This window comes from Castor canadensis, chromosome 3 (genome assembly GCF_047511655.1).
Source record: "Castor canadensis chromosome 3, mCasCan1.hap1v2, whole genome shotgun sequence".
In the NCBI taxonomy this organism is placed as follows: Eukaryota; Metazoa; Chordata; class Mammalia; order Rodentia; family Castoridae; genus Castor; species Castor canadensis.
In genome coordinates this window covers 6,652,473-6,670,414 of record NC_133388.1, presented here as the reverse complement: position 1 = coordinate 6,670,414, position 17,942 = coordinate 6,652,473, and the positions used below count along the sequence as shown (strand labels likewise).

The following is a 17,942-nucleotide window of genomic DNA, read 5'->3' as shown; positions in this document are numbered from 1 at the left end:
AGATTTCTAGACATATATGATCTACCAAAATTGAACAAAGAGGATATGAAAAACCTAAACAGACCTATAATGAGCAATGAGATTGAAGCAGTAGTAAAGTCTCCCAACAAAGGAAAGCCCAGGGCCAGATGGATTCACTGCTGAGTTTTGCCAGATGAACTAACCCCAGTGTTCCCCAAACTCTTCCATAAGACACAAAGGGAAGAAATCCTCCTAACTCCCTCTACTAAGCCAGCATTACGCTGATGCCCAAACCAGATAAGGACACAACAGCAAAACTATAGGCCAGTATCCTTGGTGAACAATGATGCAGAAATCCTCAATAAAATGCTTGCAAATCAAATTCAACACATGAAAAAGGTAAGTTGGTTTCATTCCAGAGATGCAAGTGTGGTTCAACAAGTGCAAATCAGTAAATGTAATATAGCACATAAAGTCAAGGATAAAAATCCCATGATCATATCAATAGATGCAGAAAAAGCCTTTGACAAATCCAACATTGCATTATAAAAGCCCAGAGTAAGTTAAGTATGTAAAGATCAAAACATAATAAAGGCTATATATGACACATTCATAGCCAACATGACACTCCATGGGGAGGAAACTCAGGAGTGAGACAAGGGTGTCCAGTCTTAACAGTCTTATTCAATATAGTACATGAAATTTTAGCCAGAGCAAGCAAGAGAAAGAAATAAAAGGTATACAAATAGGAAAGGAGGAAGTCAAATTATCCTTGTTTTCAGATGATGATTCTATACTTTAAAGACCCTAAAGATGCTACCAAAAGATTCAGAAAAATCATCTGCAAAACTAAAAGGAAAATAGCACATATGTTACACACAGCTGGTGGCAGGGTTCAAGTGGAAAGCACTTTCCTAGCAAGCATGAGGCTCTTGAATTCAAACTGCAGGACCACCAAAGAAAAAAAACCTAGTAATATTGCACACAGATGAACTGCTAAATTGTCAGGAAATAATTTAATCTCTACAGGTGATTATAAAGTATTAGGTGGTTAGATTTTTCTTAAATCTGGCACCAAACCATGACTTCAAAGGTGTTAACATTGAAAATACCTATTAACTGTTTAATAGGGTGAGAAACAGAAAAAGGATTGTTTTTCTTTCACAGGTACTTTTCTAAATCCATTCTCTGCACACTCTCCCTTTCATAGAATTGGTTGTGCAGACTGATGAGGCAAAATGAATTTCTTTAAAATAAAATGAACTAGAGTCTATTTTAAAATGTTGCAAAAGGAAGATTTTATGTAGGTATTACTGCAGAACTGGTTTAAAGTGAATGCAACTAAGTAACAGAATATGCCTTCTACAAATGTAGATCCTTTCTGAATAAATACATTTTCAGGGCATGGACTGTAAAACAATATACAGTGCAAAGACAGAAATAAGTTTGCAGATCCTTTATGTTTCCAGCTATTGAGACAATATACTTAAATGCTAAGGTTGCCTCTAGCAGTGAAGCCAGAGTTAGCTATGAAAGCTATTAAGGCCGGGCACCAGTGTTTCACACCTGTGATCCTAGCTACTCAGGAGGCAGAGGTCAGGAGGATCGCAGTTAGAAGCCAGCCTGGGCAAATAGTTTATGAGACCCTATCTTGAGAAACCCTTCACAAAAATAGGGCTGGTGGAGTGACTCAAGGTGAAGACCCCAGTACTGAAAAACAAACAAACAAACAAGCAGTCAACATGTTATAGCATTGAATACATGACCAATTCTCTTTTGGCATGTTTTTTCTTCTCTTCTAGAACTGATGGATGTCTATTTAGGTTGATTGTCTGTTGTTTCATTGATGCTGCATTTACAGCAGTCATGTCATCCTATACTCAGTTGTATCTGTATTTGAAGTACCATACGTAGAATCTTCTGACCAGCTGTCTCTTTTGGCAAACAGTATTTTGACTTACAGGGTGTTCTCTGTTTAGCTTGCTAACTACAAAGATACCCTCATTTTGAGAGGTGGAGATCTTTCTAAATCTAGAAAATGTAGTGGTCTTTCAGTTAGTGTAAGTACATTAGGGTAGTGTTTTAGTGCCAGGGGTTTAAAGAGACTTGACTGAGTGATGTCTAGATCTTTGGTCCTGAAAATATCTTTCATTATTTTCTTTGAAAATATCTTCATATTATCCTCTCTGAAACTTGCATTATCACACTAACATTTAGAACTCCTTCTTGAAATCTGTTCCACAAGGTCAGCATTTGGTGGTACTACTTTTATTTTCTCTGGGACCCTCATTCACTGACTAATACCTTCAGTGTAGTCCATTTCATACTGAATTCATCTAATTTCTGCCATTTCAGCAGCAGTGGGAGAAGAAAATGCTACCCTACTCACCAAATGTGAACCAACTACTCCTTTCTACTTGGCACTGTCTGCTTCCTTTAACATGCTTCATTCTGCATGTGTTGGATTTAGAGATACCTTTGTCCCTGCACCTACTGGAGAGTCCTTGGAGTGGGTCACAGCCGGCAGGCTCTCGGTACTTGGACAAGCTATCTTACAGGCTGTTGGCCAAGTGCACCAAGATGTCCAGGAAAAGCCCTAGTAGAGCAGCCACTGCAGGCCAGAATGCAAAAAACAGTAGGTTTTCTGTACACCAATGATCAGCCTCCTGAGAAAGAAATCAGGGCACCAGTCTCATTCACAGTAGCCTCAAAAAAAAAAAAACAAAAACCAAAAAAACCCTAGTAATAAACCTAACCAAGGAAGGAAGTGAAAGACCTCTACAATAAAAATCATAAAAATAAAAGGAATTAAGATGCAGACAATGGAAAGACTTCTTATGTTTATGGATTGGGAGAGTTAAATACTGTAAAAATGAACAAACTACCAAAAATGATCTACAAAGCATGAGGACCTGAGCTCAAATCCCAGTACCACCAAAAAAAAAAAAAAAAATCTACAGATTCAATGCAATCTCCATTAAAATACCATGGCAGGTTTTTTCATAGAACTAGGAAAAAAATCCTAAAATTCATGTGGAAGTACAAAAGACCCCCAAATAACCAAAGCAGTCCTAAGCAAAAACAGCAATGCTGAAGGCATCACAATATATCTGATTTCAAAATATACCATAGAGTCATAGTAACATAAACAACAGACATGTAGACCAATGGAACAGAATAGTGGACCCAGAAATAAGCTCACACAGTACAGCCATTTGGGTTTCAACAAAAGTACCAAAAACATACCTTAGAGAAAAGAAAATCTCTTCAACAAGTGGTGCTAGGAAAGCTGAACATCCACATTGAGAAAAACTGAAACTAGATCCCTCTCTCTCACCCTGTACAAAAATCAACTTAAACTGGATCAAAGATCTGAATGAATGAAAGACCTGAAACTTTGAAACTACTAGAGGAAAACATGGAGGAACTACTTTAAGATACTGGCATTGGCAAAGATTTCCTGAATAGGATTCCAAACTTTGAAACTACTAGAGGAAAACATGGAGGAACTACTTTAAGATACTGGCATTGGCAAAGATTTCCTGAATAGGATTCCAAGAGCTCACGGGGTGGGGGGGTGGGGGGGAAGAAAGCAAGAATTGACAACTGAGTGAAGAAACAGCATATACCAGCTATTCATCTGACAGAGACTTAATATCCAGAATATATAAAGAACTCAAATTTACAACAAATTAACAAGTAATCCAATTGATAACTGGCCTAATGAACCAAACAGACACTTCTCAAAAGAAGAAATACAAATGGCCTATAAATATATGAAAAATGCTCAATATCTTTGGCTATCTGGGGAATGCAAATCAAAACTTCATTGAAGCTGAGTGCTAGGAAATGTAATCCTAGCACTCAGGAAGCTGACAGAAGGACCTCAAGTTTGAGCCAGCCTGGGCTACATAGTGAGACCCTGTCTTAAAACAAAAAAGAAATCATACTGAGATTTCATCTCCAGTCAAAATGACTTTTTTTTGTTGTTGTTGCAGTACTGGGGCTTGAACTCAGGGTCTTGCGCTTGCTAGGCAGGTGCTCTGCCACTTGAGCCACACCCCCTTTTTGCTTTTTAAATTATTTTTCAGGTAGGGACTGACCTTGGACCAAGAGACTCTTCTTACCTATAGCCTCCTGAGCAGCTGGGATGACAGGCACATGCCATCAAGCATGGCTTACTGAGATGGCCTCTAGTTAACTTTTTGCCTGAGTTGGCATTGAGCTTCAATCCTATCTGTGCCTCCTGAGTAGCTGGGTTTCATAGGCATGAGGCACCGCACCCAGCATCAGAAAGAGCATCATTTAAAAAATGCTGATGAGGATGTGAGGGAAAGAAACCCCTATACGCTGATGGTGGGAATGTGAATTAGTTCAGCTACCATGGAAACCAGCCTGGAGATTGCTCAAAAAATTAAAAACAGAACTATCGTATGATCGGCTATATTACTCTTAGGTGTATGCCCAAAGGAATCATACATGCCCAAAGGAGTCAGCATACAATAGAGACACCTGACACCTATGTTTATTATGACACTGTTTACAATAACCAAGCTATGAAATTAGACTATGTGCCCATAAGCAAATGAATGGATAAAGAAAGGGTGCTATATATACACAATGGAGTAGTATTAAGCTATAAAGAAAAAGCCATGTCATTTGAAATAAACCAGGCACAGAAAGACAAGTATCGCATGTTTTCTCACATGCCTGTCATCCCAGTGATGGTGGGAAGCTTAAAATAGGGGAATTGTGGTCCAGGCCAGCCTGGACAAAAAGCAAGACCCCATCTCAAAAATAACCAGAGCAAAAGGGTCTGGAGGCATGGCTCAAGTGATAAAGTGTCTCTTAGCCAGCACAAAGCCCTGAGTTCAAATTCTAGTACTGCCAGAAAAAGAGAAAGAAAAAGAAGAGGTCCTAAAGTAGAAGAGGGACTAATAGGGAGAAGGAAGTGGGGGGGTTGGGCAAGAGAAATGTTAGGGAGGGTGGATTCCATCAAAACATGATATATATACACATAATATGGCAATGTCACAGTGGAACACTTTAATTTGTATAATTAGTATGAGGTAATTATAACAAAATAAACATATCAAGATTGTTTTCCCTCAACCATAAAGGATTTAGTGTGCCAGTTGCCTCTCACAACCAAGCTGAGAGGACTGGAGGAAGGAGCAGAGGAGTGTGCACAATTGGGAGCTTGTGAGGAAAGGTGGGGGCATGAGTGCTTGGGATCAGAGTGGGACTGTGAGCAGAGCCTCACATAAAGGTCAGCAGTGTCATGTCTGGGGGAGCATCCACAGAACGGGGATCCAGCAGGCCCATCTCAGAAGGCAAGCGTGGGAGGAGGCACACTGGCTGCCAGGCAGCGCTGACTGAGTCACCAAGTCACAGTGACAACCCAACAGTCACACCCTCTGCATCATTCCTGCCTCCCAGTCTTACAGCAGAAAATCTTCCCAGATTCTGGGAACTGTGCTTCCCAGTCTTAGGCAGCAGGGGGCAGCATATGTTAGAAGCGCGCAGTTCTTTGCCACTCCCCAGCTCACCCACAGGCTTGTTTCAGCTTCAGAGTCCTCTGGTCTTTCAGACAGGGAAGGGCCACAGGTATTTCCACTGCTGTCTGCTGCTGCCTGTCTGAGTCAGAGTCTTCAGGGAGGGGGCACACTGGTCATGGTGGGGTCAGCCAGTACAGAAAGCTCGGAGCGGCCAAGCATGCCTGCTGTTTGCTTCCTAGTCACACTTAGCAAATGGTTAAAAACCTAAGTAGTACCAAGAGATTGATTTATTTTTAAAAAGGAGCCCTGCCTCCATCCTGCTAAGTGTGTTGACCATTTTCGTGATTTCCATTTTAGTCATAATCTGTCATTGCTGAGTAGTAGATGAATACTAAGCTCTTTTACAACACTCTGCACCTTTTCCCATCTCCCAATAGAGCCACATCAATATTGCTTGTTAAATGAGTCATCCTACTTAATAACATTGGCTTTGCAAATATCAAAGAAAATGATTTTCTACAAAGCCAAGTAGTGTGCTTTGATTGCCCAATACTTCTTTCTTATAAATGACTTGATCATCCTTGTATGACTTTACTATAGAGGATAATTGCTTTCTTTTTTTTACTTGCAAAATTCTCTCTTCACACATTTTTAAAAGAAGTATTTATGGTCTTATTCATACACGTACACCGTATAAGGGCAACATTTCAAAAGGCAGGTGGTTGGAGTCCTGTCCCACCATCAGTATTTGCTGTCTGCACACATCTGCAGCAGGTTCTTATTGGGCACTTGCCGTGCTGCAGGCAGAGTTAGGGACGCTGGAGATCAGTGGTGAGCAGTGCGTCTCCTGTTTCCATGTCCTCCAGGTGCTCGTTGTGCTGGGTGGAGACTATAGTAGAAGCATCGGGAAATGGTGAGGCCATGGAGCTAGTTCAGCAGGTGGCGGGAGAAGGCAGGTGGGCACAGCTAACTCAGGCTCTGTGGGTCACATGGTCTGCACCACTGAGCAGCTTTGCAGGTGTAGCTCAAAGGCAGCCAGAAGCAATATGTAAAGAAGGAGCCAGGTGTGTCTACAGAACTCGGTGTGTAAGAGCAGGCCCCAGGTGGCAGGAGCCAGGTTCTATGTGGGAAGAAGCACAGGGAGAGTCCCTGAGAAGAGGCTGAGCACAGATCTCATCTGGGATGCACACAGGAGAAAATGTGCTCAAGCCTGCTATTGGGTGGGGGGAGCAGGAGGCCTGTGAGACTGGCACAGCACAAAGGGGCAGGAGTAGTCAGGAGAGAGTCCAAGCCAGGTCAGGTGGACCCTCAGGCAAGTTTTGTCATTGATGGAGTGAAGTGAAGGGTTGAGTGAGAGAACAGCTGCCCTGATAGCCTCTTGAAGATCTGCTGGCTATTGCAAGGGGTAACTGGGTGCACTGTGGGAAGGCCCAGGGGAAACACTGTTGTCTGGCACTGTGCTGGAGTGGGCAGGTGCAAGAAGTCAGGAGCGTCCTCAGTGGTACACCAGTTGAAGTGCCCCCTCACTGTACCCATGTCCCAGACCCAGTAGTCCTTTGTAAATATGAGCATGTTTGAGTAAAGGTTCTTTGATGGTATGGCTGAGGATCTCAAGATGAGATCATCTGAGTTTGGGATAGGACCTCAAGCCAATGACAGGTGTCCTTGTACGAGACACACAGAGGAGGAGGCCATGTGAAGGTGGAGGCAGACATGGGAGTGATGTGGCCACAAGCCAAGGATACCTGAAGGTTGGAAGGGGGGCCAGAGCCTTCAGAAGGGCCTGGGTCTGTAATGCCTTATGTGTGACTTCTGGCCCCTGGAGCAATGGGGATCAGTTTCTGTTGTGTAAGCCCCCAGTTTGTGGAAACATGTCAGTACAGCCCAGAGATGAGCTATTCACACAGATGGACACAGTGTCTGTCTTCACACATGGTTGCAAGCTGCATCTACTGATCTCCATCTTAATTTTTTCCTTAACATATTTGCAGGTCACACTTCTAGACTGCTACACAGATTGTTGCTTTGTCCTTTTTAAGTGCTTCACGGTGTATCATTTTATTAATGTTTCCTGATTGACTTGGGGAGTTTCTAGTCTTGCAGATGGTGTCTCTGTGGAAGTCCTCAGACTCTGTCACTCCATAATATTTATGGAGTTAGAGTCACAAGGTGAAAGGATGTTGTGCAAATAACTCAACCTGTGGAGGCTGCCGACCTTCTAGAGGTCATTAGGCAGCCAGGCACACTTGCTGCCTGACTCCTGCCTCCAGCGCTGGGAAAGGATTTGGTCTCTGTGAGACACCATCCTTTTCCATCAGAGTAGCCATTCAGTTTGAGTTTCTCTTTATGAGTGAGACTCAGCATCTTCACACACTAAGAGTCTTTTTACTTTTATGTGAACTGGCCATTCCCATCTTTTGCCAGGCTTTCTTTATGATATAGAATTTTTTCTATGTGCTTTATTTTATATTTTGGTGCTGGGGACTGAACACATGTTCTCACTCATACTAGGCACATACTCTACCACTGAGATATACCCCCAGAACTCTTTATTGTAAGAAATCAACTTTTGCTACATAATGAGACCCTGTTGCAAGAAAAAAAAAATCAGCTCTTTGTAGTATGAGTTACAAATATTTTGTCTTGTTTGTCATTTGCTTTTTGACTTTATCATGTTTCTTTTTTACCTTATAAATTTTGTCTTTTCATGTCAAATGTACGCATCTTTTATGCCTTCTAATAGTGCCCTGCTGTCTTGAGTTTACTTGAAATATCTCCTATGCTTACTTCAGTGTACTTGTGGCTTCTTTTTCTTTCTTGAGTTGCCCAGGCTGGTGGCTGACTCATGGGCTGATGAGCTCCTCCTGTGTCAGCCTCCCAAGTGCTGGTACTACAGACTGCACCACCATGCCCAATCTTCCAATTTCATTTATAAATTGACTCTATTGAGGTAAAATTCACATACAATAAAGCACGCCTATTTTAAGTGCACAGTTTGAATTCTGTCATATGTAAACACCTATATAACCACAACCCAAGTTATGATAACAAATGTTTCCATCACCCCAGAAAGTTCCCTTATGCCCCTCTGTGGTCACCCACCATTGTAGCCTGAGGGAACTGCTGCCTACATACATATTGTCCCCAGAACTGAGTTTCTTAGCAGTGTCATTGGTGCTGTGCTTTGAATGGTGCTTGTCCCCTCTGAAACTCATGTTGGAGTTTCACCCCTACTGTGAAGTTTTTATAGGGTATAAATGCAATCTGTGGTGTCTGGAGTCAGAATTGTGGGAAGGTGATTAGGATTGGCTAAGGTCATGAGGTCAGAGCCTCATGACTGAATCCTGGTGGCTTTATAATAAGAGGAAGAGACCAGCATCCACATGCACACACTCCCTGTCTCTCACTGGGTGATGCCCTGGTCCACTTCAGGACTCTGCTGTCAAGAAGGCCATCATTAGATGTGCCTCTCTTTAACCTCGGACTAGAACAGCAAGCCACAATCAACCTCTTTTCTTATGACATACCCAGTTTTGGTATTGTATTATTAGCAACAGGAAACAGTCTAAGATGGGCCATCTTGTGCTTCATAGGGTGTCTAGCAACACCCAAGGCCTCCACCCACTTGATGTCAGGCACAATCTTCTTGTGATGGCCAGAACATTGTCACTCTGGTTGAGAACCATTTCTGTAGAGCAGATTCTGCTCAGACTTTGCTAGTTATGGACTCTGTGTCTGGACTCCTTCACTCAGCATGTACGTTAGTCAGCTTTCTGTAGCTGTGACCAAAATTATCTGAGAGAACAATGACAAAGGAGGAATTAATTTTGTCTCATGATTTCAGAGGTTTCAGCCCTTAGTCCTTGACTCCGTTGATTCTGGGCTGTGGTGAGGTAGAGAATCAAGGTAGTTTCCATGGTGGATAGGAAACAGAGAGAGAACATGTGTGGGAGCTGGCTTTCTCCCCCCACTTTTATTCCACCTGGGCCTCCAGCCTATGGGATGGTGCCATCCACATATAAGGCAGCTCTTTCTCCCCTTGTTGAACTAATCTAGACACTTCTCAAACCAATCAAGTTGACACTCAAGATTAACCACAGCACATTTTGAGATTAATCCTCATTGTTGTGCCCAGTAGATCATTCCTTGGGACAGCTCAGTGGTATTCCATTGTACAGATACACACATTATTGATCCATTCACCTCTTGATTGTTATTTGAGTTGTTTTCAGGTTTTGGTTAATTATTAATAAAATGGCTATGAACAATAGTATGTGGACAATAGTAAGTGTGGACATATATTTCGTTTCTTTTGGGTGAATACCTAGGAATGGAATTGCTGGCTTATATGGTAAGTGTATATTTAACTTCTTAGAGAAATGTCTTAGATGTGTTAGATGTGTGTAGGCAGCACTACTTTGCTTTTCTACCAGCGTTGAGTGAGCAACCCAGTTGCTCCAGACTCTTCCAACAACTTGGTACTGGCAGTCATGGAGTTTTAGGTTTTGTATGACAGTCCTGGGTGGCAATGTCCCCTTGTGATTTTAGTTTGCATTTCCCTGATGAAAACTGACATTGTGTTCTCTTTGTGTGTGATTATTATTGAATGACTTTTCTTGTAAAGTATCTGTTCCAACTTTTCCTCCCATTTTTAGAGTGGAGTTGGATGTCTTACTATTGTGTGAGTTTTCTGGGTACACATCCTTTGTCAGAGATATATACTGCAAGTATTTTCTCCCAGTATGCCTTGCCTTTGCATTTTTTGATGATGAATTTTGAAGAGCAAAAAATTTTATGTTGATTATGTTTGATTTAGTCATTTTTCTTTTATGGTTTATTCTTTTTGTGTCCTGTATAAGAAATTTTTGGCTAAGTCAAGATTACAAAGTTGCCTACTACATATTCTTCTGAATGTTTTATAGTTTTAGCTTTCACACTTAGGTCTATGATCCATTTCAAGTTTTATTTTTTCCATGTTTGTTTTAGGGGAAAGGGTAGATGGTGATGTGAAGTTGAGATTTCTTTATACTTTATTTTTTTTCCACACATTTGTCCAGAAGAATGTAATTTCCCTGTTGAATTGATATGAGTTTATTGTTGGACCCTTTTTTCTGTTCCATTGATCTATTTTTCTTTTTGTTTGCTAGTATCACTCTGTTGGTTACTGTGGCTTCATAGTTGGTCTTCAAGTTGGGTGACATTGATGCTCCAACTTTGTTCTTCTTCAGTGTTGTCTTGGCTATTCCAGGTCTTTCGATTCCCCTAAAGATTTTGAATCAGCATGTTAATATCCCAAAATAACTTGCTGGGATTGTATTCAATCTACAGATCATGTTGGGAAGAACTGACATCTTACCCACATTGAGTCTTCCTATTCATGAACATGGGATACCTCTTTGTTTCTTTCTTCCTTTTTTTGTGGTGGTACTGGGGGTTGGCTCAAGACCTTTCACTTGCTTTTCTTGTTTCTTTAGAGCTTTGCTATCTTTTATCAGAGATTTGTAGTTTTTCTCATGTATGTAATCCACATATTTTGCTAGTTTTATACCTAAATCTCTTTCTGGGAGTACAAGTACAAATGGTGATGTATTTAAATTTTCAAATTGTAATTTTCATTGCTAGAATATAGGAAAGCAATTGCCTTTGTTTATCTTGTGTCCTGAAACCTTTTTATAATTATTTATTTGTTCCATAATGTTTACCCCATACCACTCTCACCTTGGGAGGAGATTCTTTGAGATTTTCTATCATGTCATTTGTGAATAAAGACAGTTTTACTTCCTTTCTTTGCTGTATTATTTCATACTCTTACTGTATTAGCTAAGACTTTTAGTACAATGAAGAATAGGAATAGTGAGAGATTTCATTGCCTCATTTCTGATCTCAGAGGCAAAGATTTCAGTCTTTCACCATTGAGTATGATGTTAGCTGTGGGGTTTCATGATCATTCTTTTTTCATATTAAGGAAATTCCCATTTAGGTGTAGTTTGCTGAGAGTTTAATCATGAACAGACATTAGATTTTTGTCAAATGCTTTTTCTGCATCTGTTGATAGGATTGTGTGATTTTTTTCTTCTTTGGGCCTACTTAAGTGATAGTTTGCATTAATTGATTTTTGAATATTGAAATAGCTTTGTATATCTGGAATAAATCCTGAATGTCATGGTGTATAATTTTTAAAAATATTGTTGGTTTTTGGCTGGTGGAGTGGCTCAAGTGGTAGAGTGCCTGCCTGGCAAGTGCAAGGTCCTAAGTTCAAACCCCAGTACTGCCAAAAACAAAAGGAAGAAAGAAACAAAATGATGTCATTTGCAGGAAAATAAATGGAACTGGAAATCATCATGTTAACCGAAACAAGATATTGAGAGAGATATTGAGCCAGGCATGGTGATGCATGCCTGTAGTCCTAACTTCTCAAGAAGTGGAGACAGGACAGTTGAGGTCTGAGGCCAGCCCAAGCAAAAGCACAACATCCTATCTGAAAAGAAAAATGAAAGCAAAAGGAGTGGGGGCATGGCTCAAGTGATAGAGTGCTTGCCCAGCACGCTCGAGGCCCTGACTATTCAGTTCCCAGTACTGCAAAAATAAAAAAAGAAAGAAAAAGAAAACACCACATGTTTTCTCTCATATGCAGGATGTAGATTAAAATTTAAAAGGGCATGAAAGTAGAAGGGGGACAATGGAGGAAAGACTAGCAGGTGAGGGAAAGGGGACAAGAGAGGGTGGTGGAGGGAGGGTGAACATGGTTGAAGTACATTGTATGAAGGTATGAAAATGTCATAGCAAAGCCTATTATTTTGTACAAGTAATTTAAAAATGGCTGTATTCTGATGTGAGAGATCTGTTAAACGTGAAAATGATTACTGAGCTGGAATGATAGTAGTTCATAATGACTCACAAGTGCGGAAATAAGTTACTAGAAATGCAAATACTTGAAGAAAAAGCAACTTTCTACAGAATTGAATACCTTCATAAACACAATCTGGATTAAAAAAAAAGTATAGTTGAGATTTCATTCCCTAAACATCAATTCTCCCATTAATATGCAAATGTAATACAATTCTAATTAGAATCCCAATAGGGTGTCTTTTTGAAATTGGATGAAAGTATCTTAAAATTTGTATGGATGAATAAATGCCCAAGAATAGAATCCGGCTACGGGAAATCCGAAGCTGTATCAATCAGAAGGTGCAAACACATTAGACCATATAAATATTAAAAATAAACTTCTATATGGCAGAGGATACCATAACCAGTGAATGCACAGATTTGATTGGATCAGGTGATGCAAATGAGAAAGGGTTAATAGATACTACATAAAAGCTTCTTAAAAAGTTGTCAGGAAAGAGCAGGAATCCAACAGACAAACAGGGCAATAGTATGAGTACGTGAGCTATGGAAGAGCAAATCCAACCACCAAGAAGCAGGGAGATTCTCAGATTCTTTAGTAGTGAGGGAATTCCAGAGCAGCAAGCTTTATATTAAATCCCTAGACTGTCAGGATCTTGCAAACAGCTGCATCGCTTATCAGTAGGCAGGTGGAGGGAAGAAATACTTATATATTGCAGGTAAAAGTGGGAAGAGTTTCAGCTTCTTTTGGAAGTTGGTTTGACAACATCTGTGAAAATTCACAACAGGCATACCCTTGACTTAGAGGTGTAGGACAAGGAACGTGCAGTGACTGGGTACCAGTCAACATCAAGGACTGTTCGAAGACCGTCAGAGGTGAACTGTGAGGCATGGCTGCTAACCTGAAGGGTTTCCACAGGGGCTGTGAGAAAAAAAGAGTGAAGAACTGTGGCTGTATCTCATTTGAAACATCGCATGGATGGATCCCTGTGTATGGAGGAACGGGGAAGGATGTGCTCTGGATATTGTCCTCAGTCATTGAGGATGGAAGATGGTGGGACGGGGACAATGAGGGCAGAGTGAGTGGGAGCCACAGATAAACAGGTAAAGATGATTCTAGACACCACGTGCATCAGGTTACACTTACCCACCATATAAACCTAAATTCATGAGTCATCTGTAGCAGCATTTATCCTATATTTCCTCTCCCTTCTCCTTTCATAACAAAATCAGGTTTTATTGAGAGGGCAGCCTCACTGAGAGATTACAGTTCCCAGAGTCCCTGGCAGCTTGATGTGGCCATGTGACTAGTTCTGACCAATGGAATGAAGACAAAAATCCTTAGATAAAGTTGCTTGAAAGAGACAGATAGGGGCTATGGGCCCTTTTGTTCTTTTGGGTTCTTCCTGCTTCCTTCCTGGAGTACAGACCTGCTGGCTTGGAGCTTCAGCAGGCATCTTTAACCTTAAAAGGACCTTGAGAATGGAAGCCACTCACAAATAATGGCAGAACCTGGGTTTTTGTTATCTGTCAGTCTTCTCAGCCCAGGACTGCCTCCCTACAGGCTTCTTTTGTGATTTTTGGTCTGTTTCAAGCAGTCAAACATAGTTCCTGCTTGATATAGTATATACTAAAAAACCGAGAAAGTAAAAGAGTACATATCCAACCAGCAAAGTGCTGCAGTGCAGAAGAAGTATTAAAAGCCAAAATTTGAGAGCATAGCCAATGGATACATTCTAGATTAAGTGTGTCATGAGCATTGTCTTCCAGGCACTTTCCGAAATTCAAAGTAACTCTTGACCCAGACCAGCTCGCCACTCTGAAAAGTCCAGGTGTGCTTTTAAAAGAAAACCCTAAATAAATAAATAAATAAATTACAAAGTAGAGCCCAGGAGGTCTCTAAGCCATTGCACTCCAGTAAGCAGGCCTGTGTTACACATCTTCTGTCCCCTTCTTGAAGTCACCATACTACTTTCAGGAGTACAAAAGATGGAGAGGACCCACCCTGAAATCAAAGTGAGGCTTAGGAAGAGTAGAGCACAGTAGCAGTGACGAGGTAATTGCACACTATGAGGAGAAAGGGCATGGAAAACAGTGCCCTGCTTTTAGGTGTGCTCTTCGTTCTCTGGATTCGCTTTTGTATTGGTATAATTATCTTAGTACATTATGTTGAAGAGGCTTTTTTCCTAAGCAAAAGAGAACAATGCTATTCTAATCTCTGAGAAGTTTGTGACATTACCAGACTGTAGATAAAGACTTGGAAGGCATCTGAAATTAGACTGTGCTTTGGAAGACCTGCAATTAGGAAGTGGCACATCTTCTCTTACATGGTGTTTTCTGCTGAAATTGCATTTCACAATGAGCTGCTTCTGCGTGGGTTTCGGACCATTTCCCTCATGCAGGTGAGACTGGCACTGCCACTTAGTGGTCTTGCTGAGCACTGCAGGTGCTGCCTCCCCCAATGTCTATAGGCAAACCGGTATTCATGTGCAGATTGTGCACCTTGGCAAGCACTTCAGAACTGCAGGAAGAAACAAACCAACCATGGAAGACATCAACTCGATTGCAGCAGGCTAAGGAAGTGAGACTTTCAACTCCATGGGAGAGATGTTCAGGTTCGTTTTGTTTGATAGTTTTGGTTGCTTAGATTTATCACACATAGCTGGGACTACATTATGTCTGTAGTCCCAGCTATGTGTGATACTTAGGTAGGAGGATCATAGTCCTAGGCTGGCCTGGGCAAAAAGTGGGAGACCCTACCTGAAAACTCACTAAAGCAAAAAAGGCTGGCAGGACATGTGGCTCAAGTGTTTGAGCACCTGCTTAGCAAGCATGAAGCCCTTATTCAAACCTCAGTATGGCCAAAAATACAGCTTTTGATTTGGGATGATATAAAAGTAAAAGACAACCACCTGTGTGAGGAAAAAGCACTTCAGCAGTGATAGTCTTTCTGTGTCTTCTTTTTTCACAAAACACTAAACCAGAGCTCCGGTGTCCTTCAAACGTGGGAAGTGTCTAGATGTGGCCTGCCCTGTGGTGAGTTGTGATATCCCTGCCCCTACCACCTCCTTGAAGGCACCAAGGTGCTCTGTCCCACAGACCTTCCCATCCACCTAGAACCGTGTATGGCTGCTGTCATCAAACCAAGTTTTGGCACGCATGCAGGAGTTCATGTCTGGGCCATGCAACTTTTCCTCAGCAGAATGCGTTTGAGGATTCTTCACAATTGGTATGCCCGTCACTTGTGTCTTTGTAACCTGTTGCATACGTGTGCCTGTGTCTTTATCCATTCTCTCCCTGATGGGCACAGCTGTGCTTGGCTTGTTTCCACTTTTTGCTATCATGAGGGAGGCTGCTGTGCGCATCTCTGTAGACACGTTTTCATTTCTCTTGGACACGTGCCTGGGAGTTGCAGGGTTACTGGGTCATAAGCAGGTGGCGGGGGAAACCACCAGCTCTCAGAGTGTTGCAAAGTTTACACTCTGTGTGGGCTGGAGCTTTTTTCTTCTCCACTCCCAGGCTGCATTGTGCAGGATCTGCTCCCTGCAGTCTGTTCTCTCCCAGCTGTGCAGTGCCGGGCCTTGCCAACAGAGGACACTGGAGGAACCCTGCAGGAGGGAGAAGCTTCTCTTTCTAGCTCTGTTCCTTTCTTCTTGCCAGCAGGTGGCTTCCCAGTGAGCCTCAGCAGTAAGTGCCACTTTCACACCTCAGGCCATTCAGTGGCCACAGCCACACTCCAAAGATGTTTATGCCTCACCTGGCTCTTGGGACGGTGTGTTCCTTCCTGGGTGTTGGTCTTGATACTAAAGAAATGACAGCTCCATCCCTTCCCTTTCTGCAGTCTTTAGAATTATTCTTGCTGGGCACTGGTGGTTCACGCCTATAATCCTAGTTACTTGGGAGGCTGAGATACGGAGGATCAAGGTTCAAGGCCAGTTCAGGCAAACAGTTCACAAGACTTCATCTCCAAAATAACCACAGCAAAATGGGCCGGAAGTGTGGCTCAAGCAGTAGAATGCCTGCTTTGTAAGTGCAAAGCCCTGAGTTCAAACCCCACTCCCACAAAAAAGATCTTGCCTGTCTCAGTACTTAATCCCCCTAAATAGTCCTTAATTCCTTGTGTGTACACTTACCCACATCTTCCTTTGTGCCACCTTTTAGGGGCTTCTTTGTATTTTTATTATTGAGTTGTAAGAATTCTTTAATCAGAACTCAAGTCCTTTGTCAGATACGTGTTTTGTGGACATTTTCTCCTAGTCTATCCTTGCCTACTCACTTGTTTTTATTAACATAAAATTTACCATTGTAACTATTTTTAAGGTACAGTTCAGCAGTATTAAGTAATTCACATTGTCTTGAAAGAGATCTCCACAACTTTCACATCTTGCAAACCTGAAACTCTGTACCCACTGAACAACTTCCATGGCTTCCTCCTCCCAGCCCCTGCCACTACCACTCTACTTTCTGTCTCTAAGAGACTGACTGTGTTAGAATCCTAGACCATTTTGTGCTGCTTTAACACATCTGGGACTGGATAATTGATAACGAGGAGAATCTTATTTCTTGGAGACTGGGGAAGTCAAGGGTCCTGACTCAGCCCCTGGTGTCTGCTGAGGGCCATAGTCCCTGCATCTAGGGTGGTGATGCATCTTTACTGGCAGGAGGCATAAGGGTGAGAAAAACCACATCTCTTCTCCAGGCCCTTTTCTGATGGCATGGATCCATGTGTGAGAGCAGAAACTCATGACACCTCCCATAGGCCCTGCCTCCCCCAACACTGCTCGTTGGGAATTCAGTTTCCAACATGAATTTTGGAGATGCGTTCAAACCACAGCATGACATACCTCAGACAAGGTACCATACATATTTTGTGACTGGTACATTTCACTATGCATTGTGTCCTCAAGGTTCATCCATGTTGTGGCATAGGACAGAATGTCCTTCCTTTTCAGTGTCTGTATTGCCCTTTTCTCATGCATTCGTCTGTGCAGGGGAATTTGGACTGCCTCTTAGCTCTTGTGAATATTGCTGCTGTCAACATGGGTGTGCAAATGTCTCTTTGAAGCCCTGCTTTCTGTTCTTTTGCATATGTACCCAAACAAGATTGCTGGATCTTATAGAAATTCTATTCTTAATTTTTTTTTTGAGGAACTTCCATCCATGTTGTTTTCCATATTGGTTGCACTGTGTTACAGTTCCATCAACAGTGCATAAAAGTTCCAATTTCTCCACAGCTTTACAAACACTTCTCTGGGGTATTTTCCAGAGTAGCCATCCTAGTGGGGGTGAGGTGGTATCTCAGTATGGTTTTAGTTTGCATTTCCCCAGTGATTAGTGATGTCGAGCATTTTTTCACAAGCTTGCTAGCCATTTGTGTGTGGCCCTTGGGGACATATCTAGCCAAGTCCTTTGCCCATCTGCAAATCAGGTTATTTCATTTTTTTGTTGCTGAGTTACAAGAGTTCTGGATGTCCACCCCTACCAGATTGATGCTTTGCAAATATTTTCACCCATCCTGTAGGTTGCCTTTTCACTCTGTTGATTATGTCCTTTGATGCAAAAAAGTTGTTAAGTTTGATGTGTCCCATTTAATTGTTTTGCCAGTGGTTTTTTCTACTTTGGGTAGAAATAACC

At 41.8% G+C, this 17,942-nt stretch overlaps 1 pseudogene; it reads right to left on the bottom strand.

Moving 5' to 3' along the window:
• Positions 1-1,706: 1,706 nt before the first annotated feature.
• Positions 1,707-2,311, bottom strand: LOC109701662 (mitochondrial fission factor pseudogene; annotated as a pseudogene).
• Between the last annotated feature and the right edge of the window lie 15,631 nt (positions 2,312-17,942).